Below are 22395 nucleotides of genomic sequence, written 5' to 3'. Positions count from 1 at the left end.
AAACTTTGCTAACACTGCAGAATTTGAATTTATAGTTAAAGCGATGAGTTAAATTGGGGTGACAAATAATTGACTACATAGTTTCAAGATTTTTGAAATCAGTAAGTAAATGAAAAATGTTTTTCACCAACAGAGGGCAGTCTGTTTGGTTCACATCTTTAGTTTATACAATGTAGACAAATGTCCCACGTAAGCGAAAGCAGAGGATAAACTAAAGGACGATATAGTTGAAGGGGATCAACATCTCCTTGTCAAAGAAATGGATTTTAAGGAGAGTTTTAAAGGAAAAGAGGGAGGTGAAAAGTGGGAGGGCTTTCGGCAGTAAATTTCAGAGCATGTCACTGAGGCACCTGAAGGCACATGGAAAACACTGGGGCAAATGGATGAATGGTTGGAAAACGTTTGACAGGAATCAGGATAATTGTAGGTCTAGCGGAGAGTATGGGGGTGGGGGGGGGGACAGTAAAACTACAAAAATGTTTAAATTCAAGGTTAAGAATTTAAAATCTGGGGGGCCCGAAATTGGTCTGCACCTGGTTTTTGTCATGGGAGAGATGCGGAGGGTGGGGGTCGCATTTTGTGACCTGGCTGTGCCTGTTGCCATATCGGCAGGCAGCTTCCATCCTCGTTAGAATCATTTCAGCATACAGTCCAGTGTGATCCGCATGAACGTTCAATGCTACTATTACCATCATCGATGCTCTGCTGTGAGGCTCAGGGTTGAGTTGCAGGAGATGGCATAGTTCTGTTTCCAGATCCTTGTTAAGTCTGAGTCACCTCAGGCATTGCGACTGAGTGAGGTGGAGGTGGGCAAAAGGTCCAGAAAAATCCTTGGTGATTAGATCCTCCTGTGGAGAGGCATCATCCGCCTCCCTCTGCGCAGAACCTTCCCTCTCTGCAGCCTCTGCTCCACCAGATGACTATGTTCCAGTCTAAGAGGCTCTGCAACCACTGCGCCCCTACCTCAGTCACCAAAGCCCGTGTTCTCCCCAGTCTTGAACACCAGTTCTCCAAAACATCTGCAAGAATAAAAAAGACGACATGGATGCAAAATCCCACAAGAAGTCAAAAACAAGGATCTCGCGACGTGATTGTCCCCTCCCCCTGTCATTGTGGCTCATTGTAGTGTTAATCTAAGCCTACTTGTGACACTCATAAATAGACTTAAACTAAAACTTGTACTGTTAAATAAGTATTTGTAAATTGTGTTATAATAGATAATTTACTGTAAATAGATCATTTTTAATTTACAAAAGTCCAAATTTTAAACAGTAATGGGCCATGTTCTGAGGAGATGCTCATTCTTTAGTCCACCTGGTTTTATGCCATGATTGAAGGTCATGGAGGAGGTTAGCTTAAAACTGGGGCTGGAATGACTAAAATTCCAAATGTATGTAACACCCCCTTATGTCAACAAACTGTGAATGCTGATAACGTTGAAATGGGCCCAGAGATGTTCATAGAATCTGACAGTGCCGAAGGAGGCCATTTGGCCCATCGAGCCTACACCAACAACAATCCCACCCAGGCCCTCTCCCCGTAACTCCACAATACACTGCTAATTTACCCTGATACTAAGGGGCAATTTAGCATAGCCAATCAACTTAACCCACACATCTTTGGAGTATGGGAGGAAACTGGAGCACCAGAGGAAATCCATGCAGACACGGGGAGAATGTGCAGACTCCACACAGTCACCCAAGGCTGTAATTGAACCTGGGTCCCTGATGCTGTGAGGTAGTGGTGCTAACCACTGTGCCACTGTGCCGCTCTTAAAATAGCAGAGGGTGGTTTCCATCTACCGACCATTAGGTTATGGACCCAGCACGCTTCTGCTGTGCCACTCTGTTGATGTAGGTTGTTAGATTTGTAAAAAATAAGCACAAGAAGTAGTCCCATCTCTCTAGTCCGGGTGGAGGATTATTTTGTGCCAGTAACTAAATCATAAACATCTTACAAAGCACACATTTAAAGCCTGCATTGGAAATTCCCCACTAAGAGTGGAAACCAAATAGACTGGAATCCTGGAACTCCCTGGAACTCCCTCCCTAACAGCCACAGGGACTGCAGCCGTTCAAGAAGGCAGTTCACCATCACCTTCTTAAGGGCAATTAGATATGAGCAATAAATGATGGCTGAGCCAGAGATGCCCACATTCCATGAATGAATAAAACAAAACTCCTGTGCCTGTCCTTTTGTAATTGTACTGTTGAAAACAAAACAATGTGTGACTGGATTAATACGGCTCGCAATTTTATCATCTGGTTTTGAAAAAAAGCAACAAAAAAAGCAGGTTAACTGCATGTTTACTTTGTATCTTCAAGTAATCTCTTGTCTAACCACTGCTTATTTCCAAACTCCTATTTGAACTAAAACTTTCAATTCACACATGTTAAAGATTTGCGACAGACCCTTTGCGAGATTGCTGTTCCAAGCAGTCCTGCCATACTGTGGTTATTAAGTTTGGAGTAAATGCTCCAACTTCCTAATGTTGAATTAAAGCTTGTTGCAAAGCAACGTGATTTGAATCAGGTGGAGGAAAGAAAAGTTTGAATGCTGTAGAACTGAATTAGTTGCAGATATGTTTGGCTTGCCAGAAACATAATCAGATGTAAACAGGGTGAAAAGTTTAGCAATTTTAAATTTACTTCTGAGATCTTTTTTCCTTCAGACCTATCCTTGAGGAAGAGATAGCATTTCAGTAAGATATCTTCAATATTTCTACAGGTGCTAACAAATATATCTATGAATGCAACAGAAGCAAATACTCATTACATTCAACAATGTAAACATTTGATCCCAAACTGTGGCATCAGCACAATTTTCGAAAAGATTTACTTGAATGGCTTTAGTGTCTCTGTAATGTTTCATGATCAAAATGGTAGGTTTCTTGTGTTATTGCTGCCTCCTACCATGTGATATCATTTACCGGAGATCTGTCATTATAATGGTTATGACTCCCTCCATAACATAACAAAATAGCAGTTGCTATTATCAGGAGACCACCAGTGCAGGTTACCTCTGTAGAAGTTATAGACCAAGTTCACAAATGCAAAAAGAAAATCTGTGCAGATAGATGCTTTTTAAAAATTATTCACTTATGGGACATGGGTGTCGCTGGCTGAGCCAGCATTTATTGCCCATCCCTCAGGCGTTGCCTGAGCGCAGTTGAGAGTCAACCACATTGCTGTGGTTCTGGAGTCACATGTAGGCCAGACCGGGTAAGGACGGCAGATTTCCTTCCCTAAAGGACATTAGTGATCCAGATGGGTTTTTCCAACAATTGACTAATGGTTTCATGGTCATCAGTAGATTCTTAATTCCAGATTTTTGTTATTCTATTCAAATTCCACCACCTGCCGTGGCAGGATTCGAATCTGGGTCCTCCAGAACGTTAGCTAAATTTCTGGATTAATAGTCTGGCGATAATACCATTAGGCCATCACCCACCCTTTATTTATATTGTGCCTTTTGTGTCTTCAGGATGCCTCAAATATCCAATTAATGACTGCAAAAAAATGCAGTCACTATTATTTTGCAGTCAAAAGTAGCAGCAATTAGCAAAATGTAAGGACTTAAACAGAAGAATGAATAAATTCTGTTTTTTAATGACATTTCCCCTCCAATTCGATTTTCAAGTTTGCTGACGACACCACTGTAGTGGGTCGGATCTCAAACCATGAGGAGACAGAGTACAGGAATGAGATAGAGAATCTGGTGAACTGGTGCGGTGACAATAATCTCTCTCTCAATGTCAACAAAACGAAGGAGATTGTCATCGACTTCAGGAAGCGTAAAGGAGAACATGCCCCTGTCAAAATCAAGAGGGACAAAGTAGAAAGGGTCGAGAGCTTCAAGTTTTTAGGTGTTCAGATCATCAACAGCCTGTCCTGGTCCACCCCATGCCGACACTATAGTTAAGAAAGCTCACCAACGCCTCTACTTTCTCAGAAGACTAAAGAAATGTGGCATGTTAGTTCCAACTCTCACCAACCTTTACAGATGCACCATAGAAACATTCCTTCTGGTTGTATCACAGCTTGGTATGGCTCCTGCTCTGCCCAAGACTGGAAGAAACTACAAAAGGTTGTGAATGTAGCCCAATCCATCACGCAAACCAGCCTCCCATCCATTGACTCTGTCTACATTTCCTGTTGCCTCGGCAAGGCAGACAGCATATTTAAGGACCCCACACACCCCGGACATTTTCTCTTCCACCTTCTTCTGTCGGGAAAAAGAAACAAAAGTCTGAGGTCACGTACCAACCGACTCAAGAACAGCTTCTTCCCTGCTGCCATCAGACTTCTGAATGGACTTACCTTTCACTAAGTTGATCTTTCTCTACACCCTAGCTATAACTATAACACTACATTCTGCATTCTCTTGTTTCCTTCTCTATGAATGGTATGTTTTAGTCTGTATAGCGCGCAAGAAACAATACTTTTCACTGTATGTTAATACGTGACAATAATAAATCAAATCAAGTCAAATCAAATCAAACCAAATATTTCAGGGATAAATGTTGGCCGGTACATCAGTAGAACTCTTCTGCTCTTCTTTTGAATAGTGCCATGGGGTATTTTATATACAGCCGAGGGAGCAGATGTGGTATCTTAATGTCTTATCCAAAAGATAGCATCTCCAACAATATAGTACTCCCTGAATAATGCAATTAAGTGTTCATTTGTATTATGTACTTACAAGATCTGTAGGCCGGAATTCTCTAAACTTGCACACGGCTGGGATTCTCCAGTCCTACTGCAGTGAATGGAGTTTTGGCTGAGCACCAAATTCTCTGTTCTTGCTGGCAGCAGTGGCGGGGAGTACGAAATCTAGGCGGCACAGTGGCACAGTGGTTAGCACTGCTGCCTCACAGGGCCAGGGATCTGGGTTCAATTCTGGCCTGTGTGGAGTTTGCACATTCTCCCCGTGTCTGCTCCGGTTTCCTCCCACATTCCAAAGATATGCGGGTTAGGCTGATTGGCCATGCCAAAGTGACTCTAGTGTCTGAGCGATTAGCGGGGTAAATTGGTCTTACTTCGGTGGTTGGTAAATTGATGGAAAAGGTCCTTAGGGATGGGATTTACGACCATTTAGAAAGATGTGGATTAATCCGGGATAGTCAGCACGGATTTGTGAAGGGCAAGTCGTGCCTCACAAATCTGATTGAATTTTTTGAGGAGGTAACTAAGTGTGTTGATGAAGGTAGGGCAGTTGGTGTCATATACATGGATTTTAGTAAGGCGTTTGATAAGGTCCCCCGTGGTCGGCTTATGATGAAAGTAAGGAGATGTGGGATAGAGGGAAAGTTGGCCGATTGGATAGGTAACTGGCTATCTGATCGAAGACAGAGGGTAGTGGTGGATGGAAAATTTTCGGATTGGAGGCAGGTTGCTAGCGGAGTGCCACAGGGATCAGTGCTTGGTCCTCTGCTCTTTGTGATTTTTATTAATGACTTAGAGGAAGGGGCTGATGGGTGGATCAGTAACTTTGCTGATGACACCAAGATTGGTGGAGTAGTGAATGAGGTGGAGGGCTGTTGTAGGCTGCAAAGAGACATAGATAGGATGCAAAGCTGGGCTGAAAAATGGCAAATGGAGTTTAACCCTGATAAATGTGAGGTGATTAATTTTGGTAGGACTAATTTAAATGTGGATTACAGGGTCAAAGGTAGGGTTCTGAAGACTGTGGAGGAACAGAGAGATCTTGGGGTCCATATCCACAGATCTCTAAAGGTTGCCACTCAAGTGGATAGAGCTGTGAAGAAGGCCTATAGTGTGTTAGCTTTTATTAACAGGGGGTTGAAGTTTAAGAGCCATGGGGTTATGCTGCAACTGTACAGGACCTTGGTGAGACCACATTTGGAACATTGTGTGCAGTTCTTGTCACCTCACTATAAGAAGGATGTAGAAGCGCTGGAAAGAGTGCAGAGGAGATTTACCAGGATGCTGCCTGGCTTGGAGGGTAGGTCTTATGAGGAAAGGTTGAGGGAGCTAGGGCTGTTCTCTCTGGAGCAGAGGAGGCTGAGGGGAGACTTAATAGAGGTTTATAAAATGATGAAGGGGATAGATAGAGTGAACATTCAAAGACTATTTCCTCGGGTGGATGGAGCTATTACAAGGGGGCATAACTATAGGGTTCGTGGTGGGAGATATAGGAAGGATATCAGAGGTAGGTTCTTTATGCAGAGAGTGGTTGCGGTGTGGAATGGACTGCCTGCAGTGATAGTGGAGTCAGACACTTTAGGAACATTTAAGCGGTTATTGGATAGGCACATGGAGCACACCAGGATGATAGGGAGTGGGATAGCTTGATCTTGGTTTCAGATAAAGCTCGGCACAACATCGTGGGCCGAAGGGCCTGTTCTGTGCTGTACTGTTCTATGTTCTATGTTCTAAATATGTGGGGTTACGGGAATAGGGCCTGGGTGGGATTGTGGTTGGTGCAGACTCAATGGGCCGAATGGCCTCCTTCTGCACTGTAAGGTTTCTATGATTCTATGATGGGAGAATCCCTACCGTAATTAAGGAATGTTTGTTCAGAGCAAGCTGTTTCAAGAACTTCCAAAATTGGGTCACTCTACATGAAGGGGCATTTTTATTCATCCAAATCCATCAACCACCATTTCGCTTTGTAACACACTCCAATTTGACTGTGTTCTGTGTACAGTCCATCAGCTGTATATAATTGAAATGTATCAGTATTTTTTAATACCCCATCTACATTGACCTGACAACAAACAATTGCTTCTTCTGCAGAATCAAGCTGGTATCGAGACAATTATTTTAGTCCTCATACTAAACAACGTGCACATTGAGAATATCTGAAAAAATAACAGGAATGAGCTTGACATGGTAAGATCACCATTATCATTGCCAATGTGGAGACATATGGGAAAAGGAATTCATTATCCAAAGCATAAGGCAGTAAATATAAAAAAATCTGATACTTGTAGCATTGTTCATAACCTTGTGAAATCTTTCAAGGTGGCATTCCACATGGAGCAGACTGGATTCTGCCTTTTCTACATTTTAAAAGTCACATGCTGGTTAGAGTTAAGCACAAATTAATTTCCACATGGAATTAACAAAATGTTGAATCTCAATCTTAAAGTAATACCTCTGGCTTTAGATTTATGAGAGATGTAGGTAGCAAAATTGGACCCTGTAACCGAAGCAAGCCCTGAAGTAAAATAAGACTGGTTGGAATGCTTCTGGTCATTTCTGGCACAGAGTGCACAAATTGTGAATTTAAACTGTTTCAGGCTCTACTTCACGTCTGCTTTGGTCCTGCCCTTTCTCATTCAGATCTAACAGATAGCCAACAGCATTTCTGATATTTATATGTAGGTCTTAGTTACCATTACTGTTTCAGTCACTGATTTAATGCACAATCTGCCATTTTGAACATGTGGTGCCGTTAACGGCTTGACTAGTACTGCACTACTAAAACCCTTGCCAAATAAAACCATGCCTCCATTGGCCTCAGCTGCACATTAACATTTATCTCAACAACCTTAACTGAGCTCATACGAAAGGAAATGTAAAGTAAAGTTTATTTATTAGTCACAAGTAAGGCTTACATTAACACTGCAATGAAGTTACTGTGAAATTCCCCAAGTTGCCACAATCTGGTGCACTGGGAGGAAACCCACGCAGACACAGAGAGAACGTGCAAACTCCACACAGACAGTGACTCAACTCGGGAATCAAACCCGGGTCCCTGGCGCTGTGAAGCAGCAGTGCTAACCACTATGCTACTGTGCCGCCCGGATCCGTCAGGATACTTTCCCAACTTTACTAACCCTTGCAATGTTTACTTCATCCCCAATATTCCCCTTGTGTGTGCAATGTAATTACTACTTTCCAAACCTATGCACCTTCTACGATTTTCCTCAGTGGGAGGAAGATTTGGGGTCAATGGTTACAAGAGGTGGGCCTACTGGCTTGGGTGGGCTTTGCAGCTGCACTGCTGTTTTCATGCTGACATATTTCTATCCCAGCTTTACGCAGCAGAATTTAAAAAGGATATTTAACAGAAATGTCCTGAAGTATTAATGTGGAAAATATCAAATGGGTGCATCAGGTATTTTATGTGGACTTATGTTCACGATTCATCCAATATCAAATTTTCCAAACTCAATCCCATTGTTGTGGGATCATGTAAATCATGTAAATGGAAAAAGAGAATAATCAGGAGGTCACTTGATCTTTCATTTGATTGCGAGGGTCACCTTTCCGGCTGCTCTTCTCTCTGGGTATGGTGTGTGTCAAGGGATACGGAGAAAAGAGAAAATAAACAATGTTAGACTGAGCTACTAGATCTCACTAACTATGATCAATCACACAAGACTTTGACTGTGTCACACTGTCTTCCGCATCCTATGTTGCAGCATTAGGGCAGCACCTTGTAGAAAGACTCGGGTAGGCAAGTGTTTCTGTGACTGGCTTGGTCACAGAAGTGGAGATGCTGGCATTGTCACAGAAGACAGAGGGTGGTAGTGGAAGGGTCTTTTTCCTGCTGGAGGCCTGTGACTAGTGGTGTTCCGCAGGGCTCTGTATTGGGACCTCTGCTGTTTGTGATTTATATAAACGATCTGGAAGAAGGTGTAACTGGGGTGATCAGTAAGTTTGCGGACGTCACAAAATTGGCTGGACTTGCAGATAGTGAGGAACATTGTCAGAGGCTACAGAAGGACATAGATAGGCTGGAAATTTGGGCAAAGAAATGGCAGATGGAGTTCAATCCAGATAAATGCGAAGTGATGCATTTTGGTAGAGCTAATATAGGGGGGAGCTATACGATAAATAGCAGAACCATAAAGGGTGTAGATATCAGAGGGACCTGGGTGTGCAAGTCCACAGATCTTTGAAGGCGACGTCACAGGTGGAGAAGGTGGTGAATAAGGCATATGGCAAGCTTGCCTTTATAGGACGGGGCATAGAGTATACAAGTTGGGGTCTGATGTTGCAGATGTATAGAACGTTGGTTCGGCCGGATTTGGAATACTGCGTCCAGTTCTGGTCGCCACACTACCAGAAGGACGTGGAGGCTTTGGAGAGAGTGCAGAGGAGGTTTACCAGGATGTTGCCTGGTATGGAGGGGCTTAGTTATGAGGAGAGATTGGGTAAACTGGGGTTGTTCTCACTGGAAAGACGGAGGATGAGGGGAGACCTAATAGAGGTGTATAAAATTCTGAAAGGCATAGATAGGGTGAACGGTGGGAAGCTTTTTCCCAGGTCGGTGGTGACGTTCACAAGGGGTCATAGGTTCAAGGTGAGGGGGAGGAGGTTTAACAGGATATCAGAAGGATGTATTTTACACAGAGGGTGGTGGGGGCCTGGAATGCGCTGCCGGGCAAGATGGTGGAGGCGGACACACTGGGAACGTTTAAGACTTATCCAGATAGCCACAGGAATGGAGTGGGAAATGAGGGATACAAAAGAATGGTCTAGTTTGGACCAGGGAGCGGCGCGGGCTTGGAGGGCCGAAGGGCCTGTTCCTGTGCTGTATTGTTCTTTGTTCTTTGTTCTTTGTTGTCTTAAACAGGCACTGGGGTTCGCATCAATAATTAGTGTGTACTGATTTCTGTAAATCAGTAAAACCACAACGCTTTTTGAAATGTGTGTGTGCAGTGTTCCCATTATAGTTGGTGACGACCTTGCAATGTTGGTTGACATGAATTGCTATGTTGATGGATGTGAACACCAATGTTAGTTGATGTGATAGCATTGTTAGTCTTCGGGCAGATGCAGTTTATTTAAGGGTGAAGGGACTCGGAGAGATATTAGCCATGCTTATCAGTGTGGGCATCAGGCATTGTTCAGCTGAAGCACCTTTCAGTGAGCTACTGCCAGAGCTCTGGCTGCAGGCAACAGTGACAGTTCTCCCACTTCCTCACCATCAGTTACGTCATCAAATTTCTGTACCTCATTATGCAGAACAGAAGAAAGGGAGCAGCCCTGGGCAGGAGCTCAAACTCCAGCTACCTCTTGGACCCACAGAATACTTTGCTTTACTTACCTTCAGTCCTGATCCGATGGCTTTTACTGAGTGGAGCATTCACAGTAGACACAAAAATAGCTTCAGGGTTCTATCTCTATAATAGGACATTGATTAGTATAAATTCATGAGGCTCCTGCTTAATTCGGGGCAAGGGGAGGGGGGGGGGGCGGCTGGTGGGGCTGGTGGGGCTGGTGATGGGCTTAGCCATTTGGCTTTAAGATTGCTGCAAGCCAGAGAAAGAATGGTGAATAGACTACTTTGATTTTAACTCACGTACTATTCACTTCCCACCAGGTGGAGGGAATTAAACCCCCCCTGCAGCAACTTAAACAACTCCACCATCTACTGGCCAGACTAGGTTCTACAATTTTTCCTTGTCTCGGGCAATGTGGCATGTTAAACATCAAATTTTCATATCTTTAGTAAAACAACAGTTGCTTAAAGTCTGGGATAAAGCAATTTTGCCTGCGTGCAATCACAACTCAGAGAGAATTTACTGCAATAACAATTTATTTATCCTAGAATCAAAAGGTATCTCATAATCCTTCAAGCTTCTCCATAAACTAAATACAGAATATTGTGTACTGTTGCTGAATACTTTATGTTACAAGTGAGAACTACCATTTTAAGTTTCAATGTCCATCAAATGTTAATGTGGCTTGTGAAACTTTGAATCATACTTGCAGATTACAGTATAGTGGCACAGTGGTTAGCACTGCTGCCTCATAGCGCTAGAGACCTGGGTTCGATTCCTGGCTTGGGTCATTGTCTGTGTGGAATTTGTATGTTCTCCCCATGTCTACATGGGTTTGTTCTGGTTTCCTCCCACAGTCAGTAAGATTGGTTAGGTGCATCGGCTATGCTAAATCCTCCCTCGGTGTACCTGAACAGGTGCCGGAGTGTGGCGGCTAGTGGATTTTCACAGTAACTTTGCTGCAGTGTCAATGTCAGCCTACTTGTGACACTAGTAAATAAACCTCATGATTGTGTGTTATAAACCTTTCAATAATATTATCAAACATGGCAGCTTCTGGTACCTAGAAACATATTGGAACCAATCCCACGTAAATCTATCGAAGGAAATGGACAAACATTAATGTGTTTTGTTATAGTTTGTTGATACCACTACTATACGTTAGTTTGCTAAAACCATGACCAATTGGGGTCACAGAAACAACAATTAGGGTTGCGAGTTCCCTTGCCTCTGAGACTGACCCCCGCATTGATATCCAGGCAGCATCCAGCCTGGTTCTTATCCTGCTCGTCTCTCAGTTGTGGGATTTTAAAAAAAAATTCTCAAGCCCATCTCGTGGCCTGTAGGATCATGGCCACACACTGGTTTGGGCTCAAGTTGAGGTTTGGGCTGTCAGAGCTGCCAAACATTCCCACTAGGATGGGGGGCATGAGGGAGGGGACGATTACAATGTGTGCATGGGTGTGGAGGGAGAGGAACTGATTGCAGGATGTGGAGAAGGTCTGATTACTGTGTCTGTACATATGCGTGTGGAGAAGTCGTGGGGGGATTGAGGAAAGAGGGGCTTTGCTGAATCTTTTGTCATCAGGAAATATTGAGAGCTTGGCTGAAATCTTAGTGGCCAGTACCTGGTGCATTTTAAGTTCTATGCCTGTTCAGGAGTACTCCGTACTTTGATTGGGAGAATTAGATTCCACATTCTGATAAGTTATTTAATTGTGAATGAAATCCATTTTATTTTACAGCTGCTTGGTGTGTTGCAAAACCCCCAGTGAAGTTACAGTCTTTGGGACTATAAATATTACTGTGTGTCATTTGAAAGCCTCAATAGAAAATGTAAAGATTATTTGACTCCTCTCACATTAAAATTTATAATGACGACCTCGAGGGAAACCTTGGTTGTTGCTATAGATCAGTAATGGAAATGTGAACGTTATTGTATACGCTGCTTTCTGACCAGGATCCTTGACTGGAGTTGCTCAGATGAAGAATGGACTGGTGAGTACATAAAATAATAACATTTTACCGAATACATTAAAAATACAGATTTGCATATTTAAATGATGTAAGGCCACACTTGGAATACTGTGTGCAGTTCTGGTCACTCTATTATAGAAAGGATATTATTAAACTAGAAAGAGTGCAGAAAAGATTTACTAGGATGCTACTGGGACTTGATGGTTTGAGTTATAAGGAGAGGCTGGATAGACTGGGACTTTTTTCTCTCGAGCGTAGAAGGCTGAGGGGTGACCTTATAGAGGTCCATAAAATAATGAGGGGCATAGATCAGCTGGATAATCAATATCTTTTCCCAAAGGTAGGGGAGTCTAAAACTAGAGGGCATAGGTTTAAGGTGAGAGGGAGAGATACAAAATTGTCCAGAGGGTCAATTTTTTCGCACAGAGGGTGGTGAGTGTCTGGAACAAGCTGCCAGAGGTAGTAGTAGAGGCGGGTACAACTTTGTCTTTTAAAAAGCATTTAGACAGTTACATGGGTACGATGGGTATAGAGAGATATGGACCAAATGCGGGCAATTGGGATTAGCTTAGGGATTTTTAAAAAAAGGGCGGCATGGACAAGTTGGGCCGAAGGGCCTGTTTCCATGCTGTAAACTTCTATGACTCTATGATTTATATGCTGAGCTATAATCTGCAAATGTTATTATATACTCAGTGTTACTGTGCTGTTTGATTGCATTTTGTTTTTGTTGGTGTCTTGCATCATATTAATTTTCAAGTGTGAAAATAGGGTTACATTGGAAAGTAGTTCAGGCGTTAATTTAGTTATTTCTACTCTGAATTCAGGTAACATAGTTTAAAATAGACCATATTTTGAAATTAACTTAATAAACAATCTCAATGTAGATAATCACTCTTTCATCCCATGGACACTTCCTGACTCAAGTTTCACTCATGGGATTCTGAGCCACTTAATCGGGAACAATAGCATGGGCGGACTTCCAATGTCATCCTCAGAGTTTTTTCTCTTCAGTGAGTTACAACTGAGTATGAAGAATCCTATACTATTATTTACAATGGTGGATGGCCATGCATACCCATTGGATGCAGGTATCCCTCTCAGTCTAGTATTTAAAGCCTGTGCTCTGGTGCCTGCTTTCTGGGATTATCGAGTGGGACTCAAACCCGACACTTTTAGACGTCCTTTTGCTCTGTCTGAGAAAGAACTTAGTAATAACGGTGGTTGCAAGAGTAGTAACAATAGCAGTAGCAGCGGTAGCAGTTGATAACAGGGCTAATTTCCCAGTTTCAATTTGCTTCTTTTCCAACCAGGAGTGAAAAATCAAGATCTAACCTCTAATAAGTCAGCCAGAAACAAATTGCAAAATGACTGCTTCAAATTAGCATCAGAAATAAAAAGGATCACTGCTGGTCAATTCAGTTGCTTGATGATTGCGCCTGTGGGTGATGCAGTTTAAGTGACTCCACAAGCGTATAGGAAGTAGTTAGATGGCGTAGCTAAACAACAAAGTTCTTTGCATTAAAACAACTCTCAGCCCCTCCAGTAATTTATGCCTTTGATGCTTACTCTTGGAATTTGAAAGATGACTAAAAATCATATCTGAGAGAGGCAAGCGGCTGTGTATGCTCGGCTAAACAGTAACTAACACTTGTGTTTTCTACATTTGCATACATGTTGCATAAATGCAATATCAGGAGGGGATTGGGGAAACATGTCCTTTACTTAATCTGTGAGGTTAACTTTCATAACTCACTTGGGTTTTCATACTTGCATTGCATATTTAAACCACAGATCAGAAATATGCTTGCTGAATGCAATTTTCAGGGTTAAGCAAAAATCAGCAAAATACTTTGATCACAGTTCTTTTCACAGGTAGGTTTTGTATATACTACTAATATATGTCATGTTTTTTTGTACTAACATTGGTCTCATTCCCTGAAAAGAACTGGTCTTACAAACTAACGTTATATGTGATTACCATTGTTTGTTCAAGGAGGCACCTTTTGATATTTGATCTGTACAACATTAAAGAAAATTCAAATCAACAAACTAAAACCATAACATCTCCAGATTTGAATGTCAAATGTTACGGTAAAGAAAAATTAGTGCAGCATGTGGACACATTTGGTGCGGCAAAAACATGTGCTTTGTATCAAATCATTTTTTTTGTAAGAGAGAGATTGAAACCTGGGCCCCTCCTATTTATATTCTAAACACAGCGACCTGTTTACAGTAATCTAACTATCAATGTGGAAATGGAGAAAAGACCATCAGATTGCAGGAAATAAGCTTGAGATATTTAATGCATTGTTATTTCTAACTAATGAATACCAGATCCTGAATTTTCTACTCATTTATTGATTAAGCACCTGGTAATGCTATTAGTTCTACCACATCAGCAAGTATTTCGTCAGATACCTTATAACAAAAAAAATCCTTTCAACCAGATTGCATCTTTTTGAAATGTAAGCTGAGAAAACTACTTGATTGGAAATTCAATATTTTAAACACCTGAAGCACATCTTCTCTCAACTTCTTTTTTCCCTATGTGCTCACAACTCCTGAACGCTGGCATCATGTTGGTTGTTCTTTATTGAATATTCTCCATTGCATCATTAATATTTGTTTCAAAGAAGGGATAACTAAAACACCACACCATATTCTGTAGTCTGGCCTGTGAGGTATACAGAATAAAATAGTCATAGCACTGAGATAGATCCTAAAGATTAATTTCTTTTATTGTTAAAAGCTTTGCATTGGTTGAATACCTGCAGTAAATGGTCAATAGTCATGATCAAATATTTTAAAATTTCCATCACTACTTATGAATTCATGATGTGTCCAAAATATACCCATCGACAATGATTTCTGTTCCCAATCTCATGTAGTAAAATCCAATTTAATTCTTTAACTTATTCACTTAATTTGATATAGTTTCCTTCAAATGGTTCCTTTATCTTTTCACATTAGTCATCTAGCCACAAAGCTTAGTACCACATGTTGTTATCCTTGACTAGATCCCCAAGTTGTTGGTGCGACCTGGTTGGGGACCAATAATGTTTTGTTTAAAGTAGACAAAGTTTGAGATTCAAGACATTTGCTAAGAAAATAAAGCTGCAAGTTTCCACTGGTTCAGATAAAATAAAACACATGTGAATTAACAGGCAAACTGTAGTCGAACAGACCATACTGCACACTATGATTAAGACAGCGTTCGCGGATTTCTCAACAACCGACTCTGAGTTCAATAATGAGTCAACCAATCTCTGTGAAAATCTACCTCTCTCACGAGGGATTCCAGTCTTCACCTTGGAAGATCTAACCTTGGAATTCTCTCCAAAAGTCATGCCAACTCAGGTGGCATCAACAATGGCCCACCATGCAGGGTTTCAATCTCCTCTTCCAAGATTCTGACTCTCTGGATTCCAAGTATACAATTGAGCACCAATTTATAAGCACAACTTCAGTTCTCTGGCCATGCTGAGCAGAATGCTACTCCTCCAAAAGGGTATCTTTCCTTCAGTGGCCTGCAGCATTGAGTCACTAACATTCTGCTGCCTTCTTGGATTTTCAGGGCTTCCCCCCAAACCCTCTTCAACTGCCAGGGTTTCTCCTGAATCCTTTATCTACTTTTAACTTAACTAGAACCTGTAGTCGTCCCGTCTCTGTTCCCTACTTGGGACTTCTTTTTGGGACCTCTCCCTCTCTGTCCGCAACATTAGTCTTCCATGGCCCTCTGCCTCCCTGTCATGTGACCTAGGTTTGCATGACATTTTTTCTTCCTGCGAGGCATGCTGGGCGTAAAGAAATCAAAATATACAAAACTGCACATGTGCAGATGGCTCCCGATCTGCATACGCATGGAAGGTCCAAGGCCTGTTGAAACCTAGAATTCCCGACCTCATATTCTCCAGCGAGGGGATTATAGTTTTCATAACACCTTCCCAGTTTGGCTACAGTGAAGGTTTCTTTACAATTTTTTCACAACAAATATTTAACCTCATAAACTTCTCACAAATAATTTACTGTATACTACACAACCTCAATCTTTCATTCTGTTGTGTAATTGCACACATTGGATTATAAAGGTACCAAGACTTAACCAAAACAAAAGCCAGTAAATATAACAAGTAGGATTAACAGACATTAAATATCATAGAATGATCATAACTCGGAACTTATTTTTTTTACTGAACCTTTACTGCAGAGCGGAAAATCCCGCCCTTCCTGTCAGCAGGATCTTCCATTCCCACCAAAGCTGCATCCCCACCGTGGGTTTCCTGGTGGTGTGGGGTGGATTCAATGGAAAATCCCAAGCAGAAGATCCCACTGCCAGCCAACAGGCACTAAGATATGCCGTGGGAATCCCACCCTTACACTCTGAATAGAACACCAACAATTGTATGTATTTTGGCTATAACCTTCTCATGGTCAACCAATGGTATTGAAGATACATTAAAGCTTTCTTTAGAAACATTTTGACCAGCGTGTACTTCGATTTTGCACCAAGATTTTCAACTTTGCTGGTATGACTGCGAATTAATGTGGGTTTTCTTCTCTTCACATAGATCATGTTATACACTAGAATTGATTTTCACACAAGTTTCCCAACTTTATCATTGGAGGAGATGAGGCTTTTCTTATTCTTCTCCTCTGTGATTGGAAACAGCCTTCAGTGGGTCCTTTAAGTTTGCTACTGAAACTATATATGTCAGATTGGCAACCAGCTTCAAAATCATCTTCCTCAATCATGTTTATCAGAACAGACTTTCTCTTTTCATTGTTTTGATCAATGCCAGATGAACAAACCTGCACAGAGGGAGTTTTCTCCTCCTTATCCAAGTCATTTGCTTTGTTGGAGTAGTAAGAGAACATTTCTTGGTTCAAGCCAAAAATCTCCAGTAACCTGATTCAGTTTAGCAATAGTCAAGGAAGAATTCTTTTGACTATTCTGAGCCATATCCTTCTTTCTAATGGGTTCGTAGGGAACACATTTCACTTGTATTAATTCCTATGGCTTTACCACTTGTTTCCTTTTGTGGCACAGTTTTTTTAAAGTCTCCTTGAGCATCCTTATTCCTGCCACTGGTTTACCATTCAGCTTCCAAAAATGGGCTTTGAGATGCATTGTCTTGCAGCAATAAAAGCACATTTGCGGGGCAATATCCAGGGAGGTGGGGAGTGGCAGATCTTCAGTGTTCTATGTACACTTGATCTGCACATGAACAATGGCACCCTCTAGCTATAAGCAACTGACTTTTCAGCCTGAATAGACTCCATTCACTCCCCCTAATGGCATGAATCACACTTTGCCTCTTTCTTTGCACTAAGTGGCATAAGATCATGCCTGAAAGCTCACTGGAAAAAAAGGTGCAATTCTTTCCCGTTTTCACATTCGTTTGGCACTTAGAGTTTTTTTGGTAAGACCAACTTCTAGCTCTTTTGCAAATGTGATTACCCTCACCTTGGTTAATTGCTGCAAATCACTCAGGGATATATTTTTCCTCTCCAGAAAAGTTGTAGCAATTGACAAATTCATTCTGCTTTTCAACCAGTATGGCAAAATTCACCATGGAAATTTTATCAACCGTAAACTCAGCAAATATCAGTAGTTGTATTTGTCTGTGGATTCAAAATCCCGCAAGAGCCCCCAATTTATGTACTGATCCTTGGCCAGACACTCAAGTTGTTAATAAGATTCAGTTAGGGACCAATAATGTTTTGTTTATAGTAGATAGAATTTGAGATTCAAGACCGGTGCTTCATGAAAAAATGCACAAGATTCTGCAGTCTTGAACAAATAAAAATAAACTTTATTGTACAAAGTAAGAAAGATAAAACAATTTACAATATCTATAATCTCCCACTCAGAATTAATGAGGTACATGTGAATTAATAGGCAAACTGTGGTTGATCACATCACACTAAACAGCAAATACAACCGAGACGGAATCCACTGATTTCTCTACAATCCACCCAGCCATCTCACTGAAACTCTACCTCTCTCACAAAGAATTCCAGTTTTCACCTTGGAAATCTCTCCAAAGGTCATTCAAACTCAGACGGCATCAATGACGGCCCATGTTGCAAGGTTTCAATCTCATCTCCCGAGATTCGGAACCCCCAGATTCCCGAGTATGCATTTGAGTACCAACTCACAACCACAACTTCAGCTCTTTGGCTGTGCTGAGTCGAACACAACTGCTCCAAAAGGGTGCCTTTGTCCAGGCAGCCTATAGCGGTGAGTCATCAATTTTCTGCTGGGGCCCAAGCACTGATCCCCGTGGTACCCCACCAACCACCTGTCACTCTGCAAAATACCCATTTATTCCTACTCTGTTTCCTTTTTAGTTCTTCAGGTAGTTCTGTTTTTAAAAAGGTCGTGAGTAAATTTGGGGAAGTACAAGATAAAGAGTGGCATGTGGGGATGAAAGCCACAATCAAATTGCAATAGTTTAGGTGCAAACGGATAAACGTCAGATGGGACAAGGGGCAGCTCACAAAATGAATTCTGATCTAAAGAACACAGCGTAACCCTCAACCATTTCTGGGAAATCATACTGATTTCCCTTATCCCTCCTATCAATACTGTCTTATTTGGGGCTCCACTGAACTGGATTGTTGGGATGTGAGTCTGTACCAATAATTCCTCATATGGGTTGGGGGACGGTGGTTGGGGAATCATTCATCGCATATAGCACAGAGGGGAAGTCTTCTATCATGGTGAGCTCCTAATTGTAATTTGGGCACTGCTAGGAATTTGTTAATGGAGGCCATGTACATCTCCAGAGAGAGGAAGAGGGTAGATTGTAGAACCAATCGCCCTGGGTATACATTCATATACTGGCATACATTCATGGCAAATTCCGAATTAGTAAATCCTCATGTACTTTAACAAAAGAGCATTATATTTACCAGAAATGAATGTTTCTCATGGTTATAACAACACAATGGAAACTTACAGCTTGTTCCACTGTCAAACTACCATATCATATTTCTGATATGTACACTAAACAGACAGCAGGCATCCAAGGGCAGTTACTTTTATAAATCAGCAATATTAACATGGATAGATTTATACACATAACATGACTGATAAAATGCAATCCATAAAATCTCAAAATATGGTTGCAATTGATAGGGCACAATGGATAATGATGCATTTTATATTAAAGAGCTTAGAATTTCCTGCACTTTCTGGGATTAATTCTTTGCTTTTTAACTTTATTTCTGTCTTGAAAGCATAGACCCCTTCCTGGAGTACAGTTCTACAGGCAGTGAACACCCACCAGGAGACTTTGCTGACGTGACACTTATTCATGTGTGAATCTTGACATTGGATGGCTCTTTGATTGGATGTGGAAATCACAGTTAAGCTGATTCTGACACTGACATCTGCGCACACATTTAGCTTGGATCACACAAGAGCTTAAGGAGCAGGACGTTTAGGCCATATGGCTTTTCATGCCCCCTCAGTCATTCAATCCACTTTTCCAACCAATCCACAAATTCCTTGGTTCACTCTATCAAAATCTATTGATTTTGAATTAACTCAATATCTGAGCATCCACAGCCCTTTTGGGTAATGAATTCCAAAGATTCACAAAAAATGCCAGTGGGCTGGATTTTCATAGTCCCAGTTGAGGCAAAGGTCTGGTTGCATGGAGGTATGAACCATAGCTTGGAGGCAGAAAAGGTTTAAAAGGCAAGTAAACTGTTCTTCCCTCCTTTGTAGTTCACCATTGAGTGCCATAACTTGAGTTTTATCTGTATTTATTGAGGTGAGTTATGATGGCAATGTGGTTGGAAGATGGAACTTTCCAGTAAACAATAGGGGTGATCTTACCAAAAAGGTTCTGTCGAATGAGCGTGAGAATGGGAGATAATAGCGCCCATTTTTTTGGGCGAGCTCCCAATCGCACGTAGTTGAAAAAAAGAGCCACAATGTGATTCTCACCAGCAGGAAGAGGGGGTAGAGCCTAATCTTGCCGAGAATCCGGCTGCTGAGCTCTAGGGGTGAGATTGCACAGATGCCGCAATCTCCCGGTATACTCTGTACATAGTGTACTGGGAGATCTCCTGTCACTATTCACCACACCCCCCTTCCCCCCCCCCCCCCCCCCCGCCCCCAATGGACATTGGGACCTGCCTCTGATTGCTCCCTGTGCCAGGCTCCCCCACCCTCAGATATCACCTCCCCAGACGTCACTCCCCTTGCACCAATCGCTACCCCAGACATCGTTCCCCACACCCAGATGCAAAGTTCCCCCCTTCCCTCCTGCACCTAAGGAGCTCACCCCCAACTTCCCCCATAATGGCCCTGCCCCACTCAGGCCCACCACTATCAGGCCCCGCCCCCATCAGGCCCCACCCCTTTGGCACTGCCAGTGCCACCCAGGGTCTTCAAAGGCCTTCATTTCCAGTGGCGAGGCACTCATCTCTGTTCTTCATTGGTGAGGGCCATACGTGATCCTCACCAGTGAGGCCTTTGACTGGTGAGCAGGTAAGGGCAAGTGAGCCCAGACAATAGTGACTGGGACTCGCTAATTATATTTAAATTAAGTTCTGAATATTGAACTTGGCTTTGCACCCGACAAAGCTGATTTTGGCGGCAGAGGAGGGCCGGTGACATCACAAGAGGCAAAAACTAGGCGCAAACTTTGCCCCTTGATGCACCATTGATTACGCAAAGACTCATTGTTGCGGAATAACAGGCTTTTATTAACAAAAGAACTGGAGCACACCCGAACCGATAGCTAATCTGAACTGAGGCAAAAGGGGCGGAGAGCAGTCACCTTTATACCCAGAGAAGGGCGGAGCCCAGGATTGAGGCAGCAGGGGTGTGTCCAGGCATATCCCATAAACAGACAATATTCCAGTGGTTCACCACACCTCTCATCCAATCTTACCGGCTCGCCACATTGATTGACTGGTGTGACGAGCTGGTAAGATCACCCCCAATGTGTTTGCATGGTTGTTACTTTTGCCAACTGGCAATCTGTCAAGTAAAAGACCAACTTTTTAAATGTGGAAATGTCTTTCAATTAGTTAAAAAATTAATCTAATGGATAAGAAAATAGAGTGCATTCCACACTACTGAAAGGGTAGCCATGTAAGATAACAATGTGTAAAGCTTTTAAATATTCCTATTGTTTTTAAGTATTCAGTCTAGACAGTTCTGAAGTCTGTTAGTTTACTTGAGAAATGTGTGGGCTTTTAGCTGTTTTTAACTACCTGATCATTTTACAAACACTTGACTTTGTTTACAAGGCTAAAGAGTCCATCTGTTTATTTGAGGAGTTTTATGGGCTCTTCAAGGTCTTCCAACTGTTATTACTAGGCTTCAGAATTCAATTCATAAAGAGTGTGGTATGATGATGAGGGTGGCGAGTCAGAGCTATAAGGGGGGGCATGATGGTGAAGGCGTCAGGGTGAGGGGGACTAAGTGGCCAGAAGGTTCAAATATCACCCTGACTTGAAACATTGGCTCTGTTCTCTCTCCACAGATGCTGTCAGAACTGCTGAGTTTCTCCAGCATTTTCTGTTTCTGTTTCAGATTCCAGCATTCACTGTATTTTGCATTTATATAGATGAGCCATTGATTGCATTGGAAACACCAAGTTGAGGTTTTTTTCGGAAGGATGATGGACCTTTTGGCTTGCTCTGCACAGGTCTCTTATTTCCACCTCTGACCGGCCGTCTCAGGCCATCTGGAAAATCCCACCTCCTGATAATCTTCAGGCAGAGGCAGCATCAAAATGATGGAATTAGTCCAGTCTCTTAATTCCTGCCTCTGACACGAAAGTCGGGCCCAGCAATGTCAGGTTACCAGCTCCATGCCATTGAGTTCTGCATTTGACTGCAATGCATTAGGCTGCACATGAGCAAATTCCTTGGAAGAGACAACTATGAGGTTCAGTACATCAATCATTCATTTACAAAGATATTAACATAGCCTCTGGAATGGAACCGTGACTGCACAGGTTTTGAGCTTTCTGGAAATCACCAGTGAAAACAAGACAAAACACAATAGTGCGTGAATGTGAGGAGCTGACAGGGTAATGTGCCAATACGCACTGAAATCTCAAAGCTGCTTTCTTGCCTGATTGTGTGAAAAACTTTTTTCACAGTATTTGTGCAGAGAGGTTACTTCTGCAATTTGAAAGTTTGTACATCTGAAGTGCCGTGGAATGTTTTATTATATAAGGCTCTATTTTACCATTTTGATTCAAAATGCTGGATGGACTTGAAACTGGGAGTGTTTCAGATTCGACCATTAGACCCGTTCTCAGGTGCCCCCATACGCACTCTGCCTGAAAAAATAGCAGCAATTCCGAATCGCGCTGCAGAAGCCTGTGGGCGGGGCTTAATGCACCCAAAAGCCTGCAGCTCCAGTTGAGCCTCCATCTGCGCTGTGCAGAAAAAAAAGATAGATG

Source organism: Mustelus asterias, chromosome 3 (assembly GCF_964213995.1).
Source record: "Mustelus asterias chromosome 3, sMusAst1.hap1.1, whole genome shotgun sequence".
NCBI classification, from domain to species: domain Eukaryota; kingdom Metazoa; phylum Chordata; class Chondrichthyes; order Carcharhiniformes; family Triakidae; genus Mustelus; species Mustelus asterias.
The sequence above is the reverse complement of the archived record's forward strand: the minus strand, read 5'-3'. Positions refer to the sequence as shown.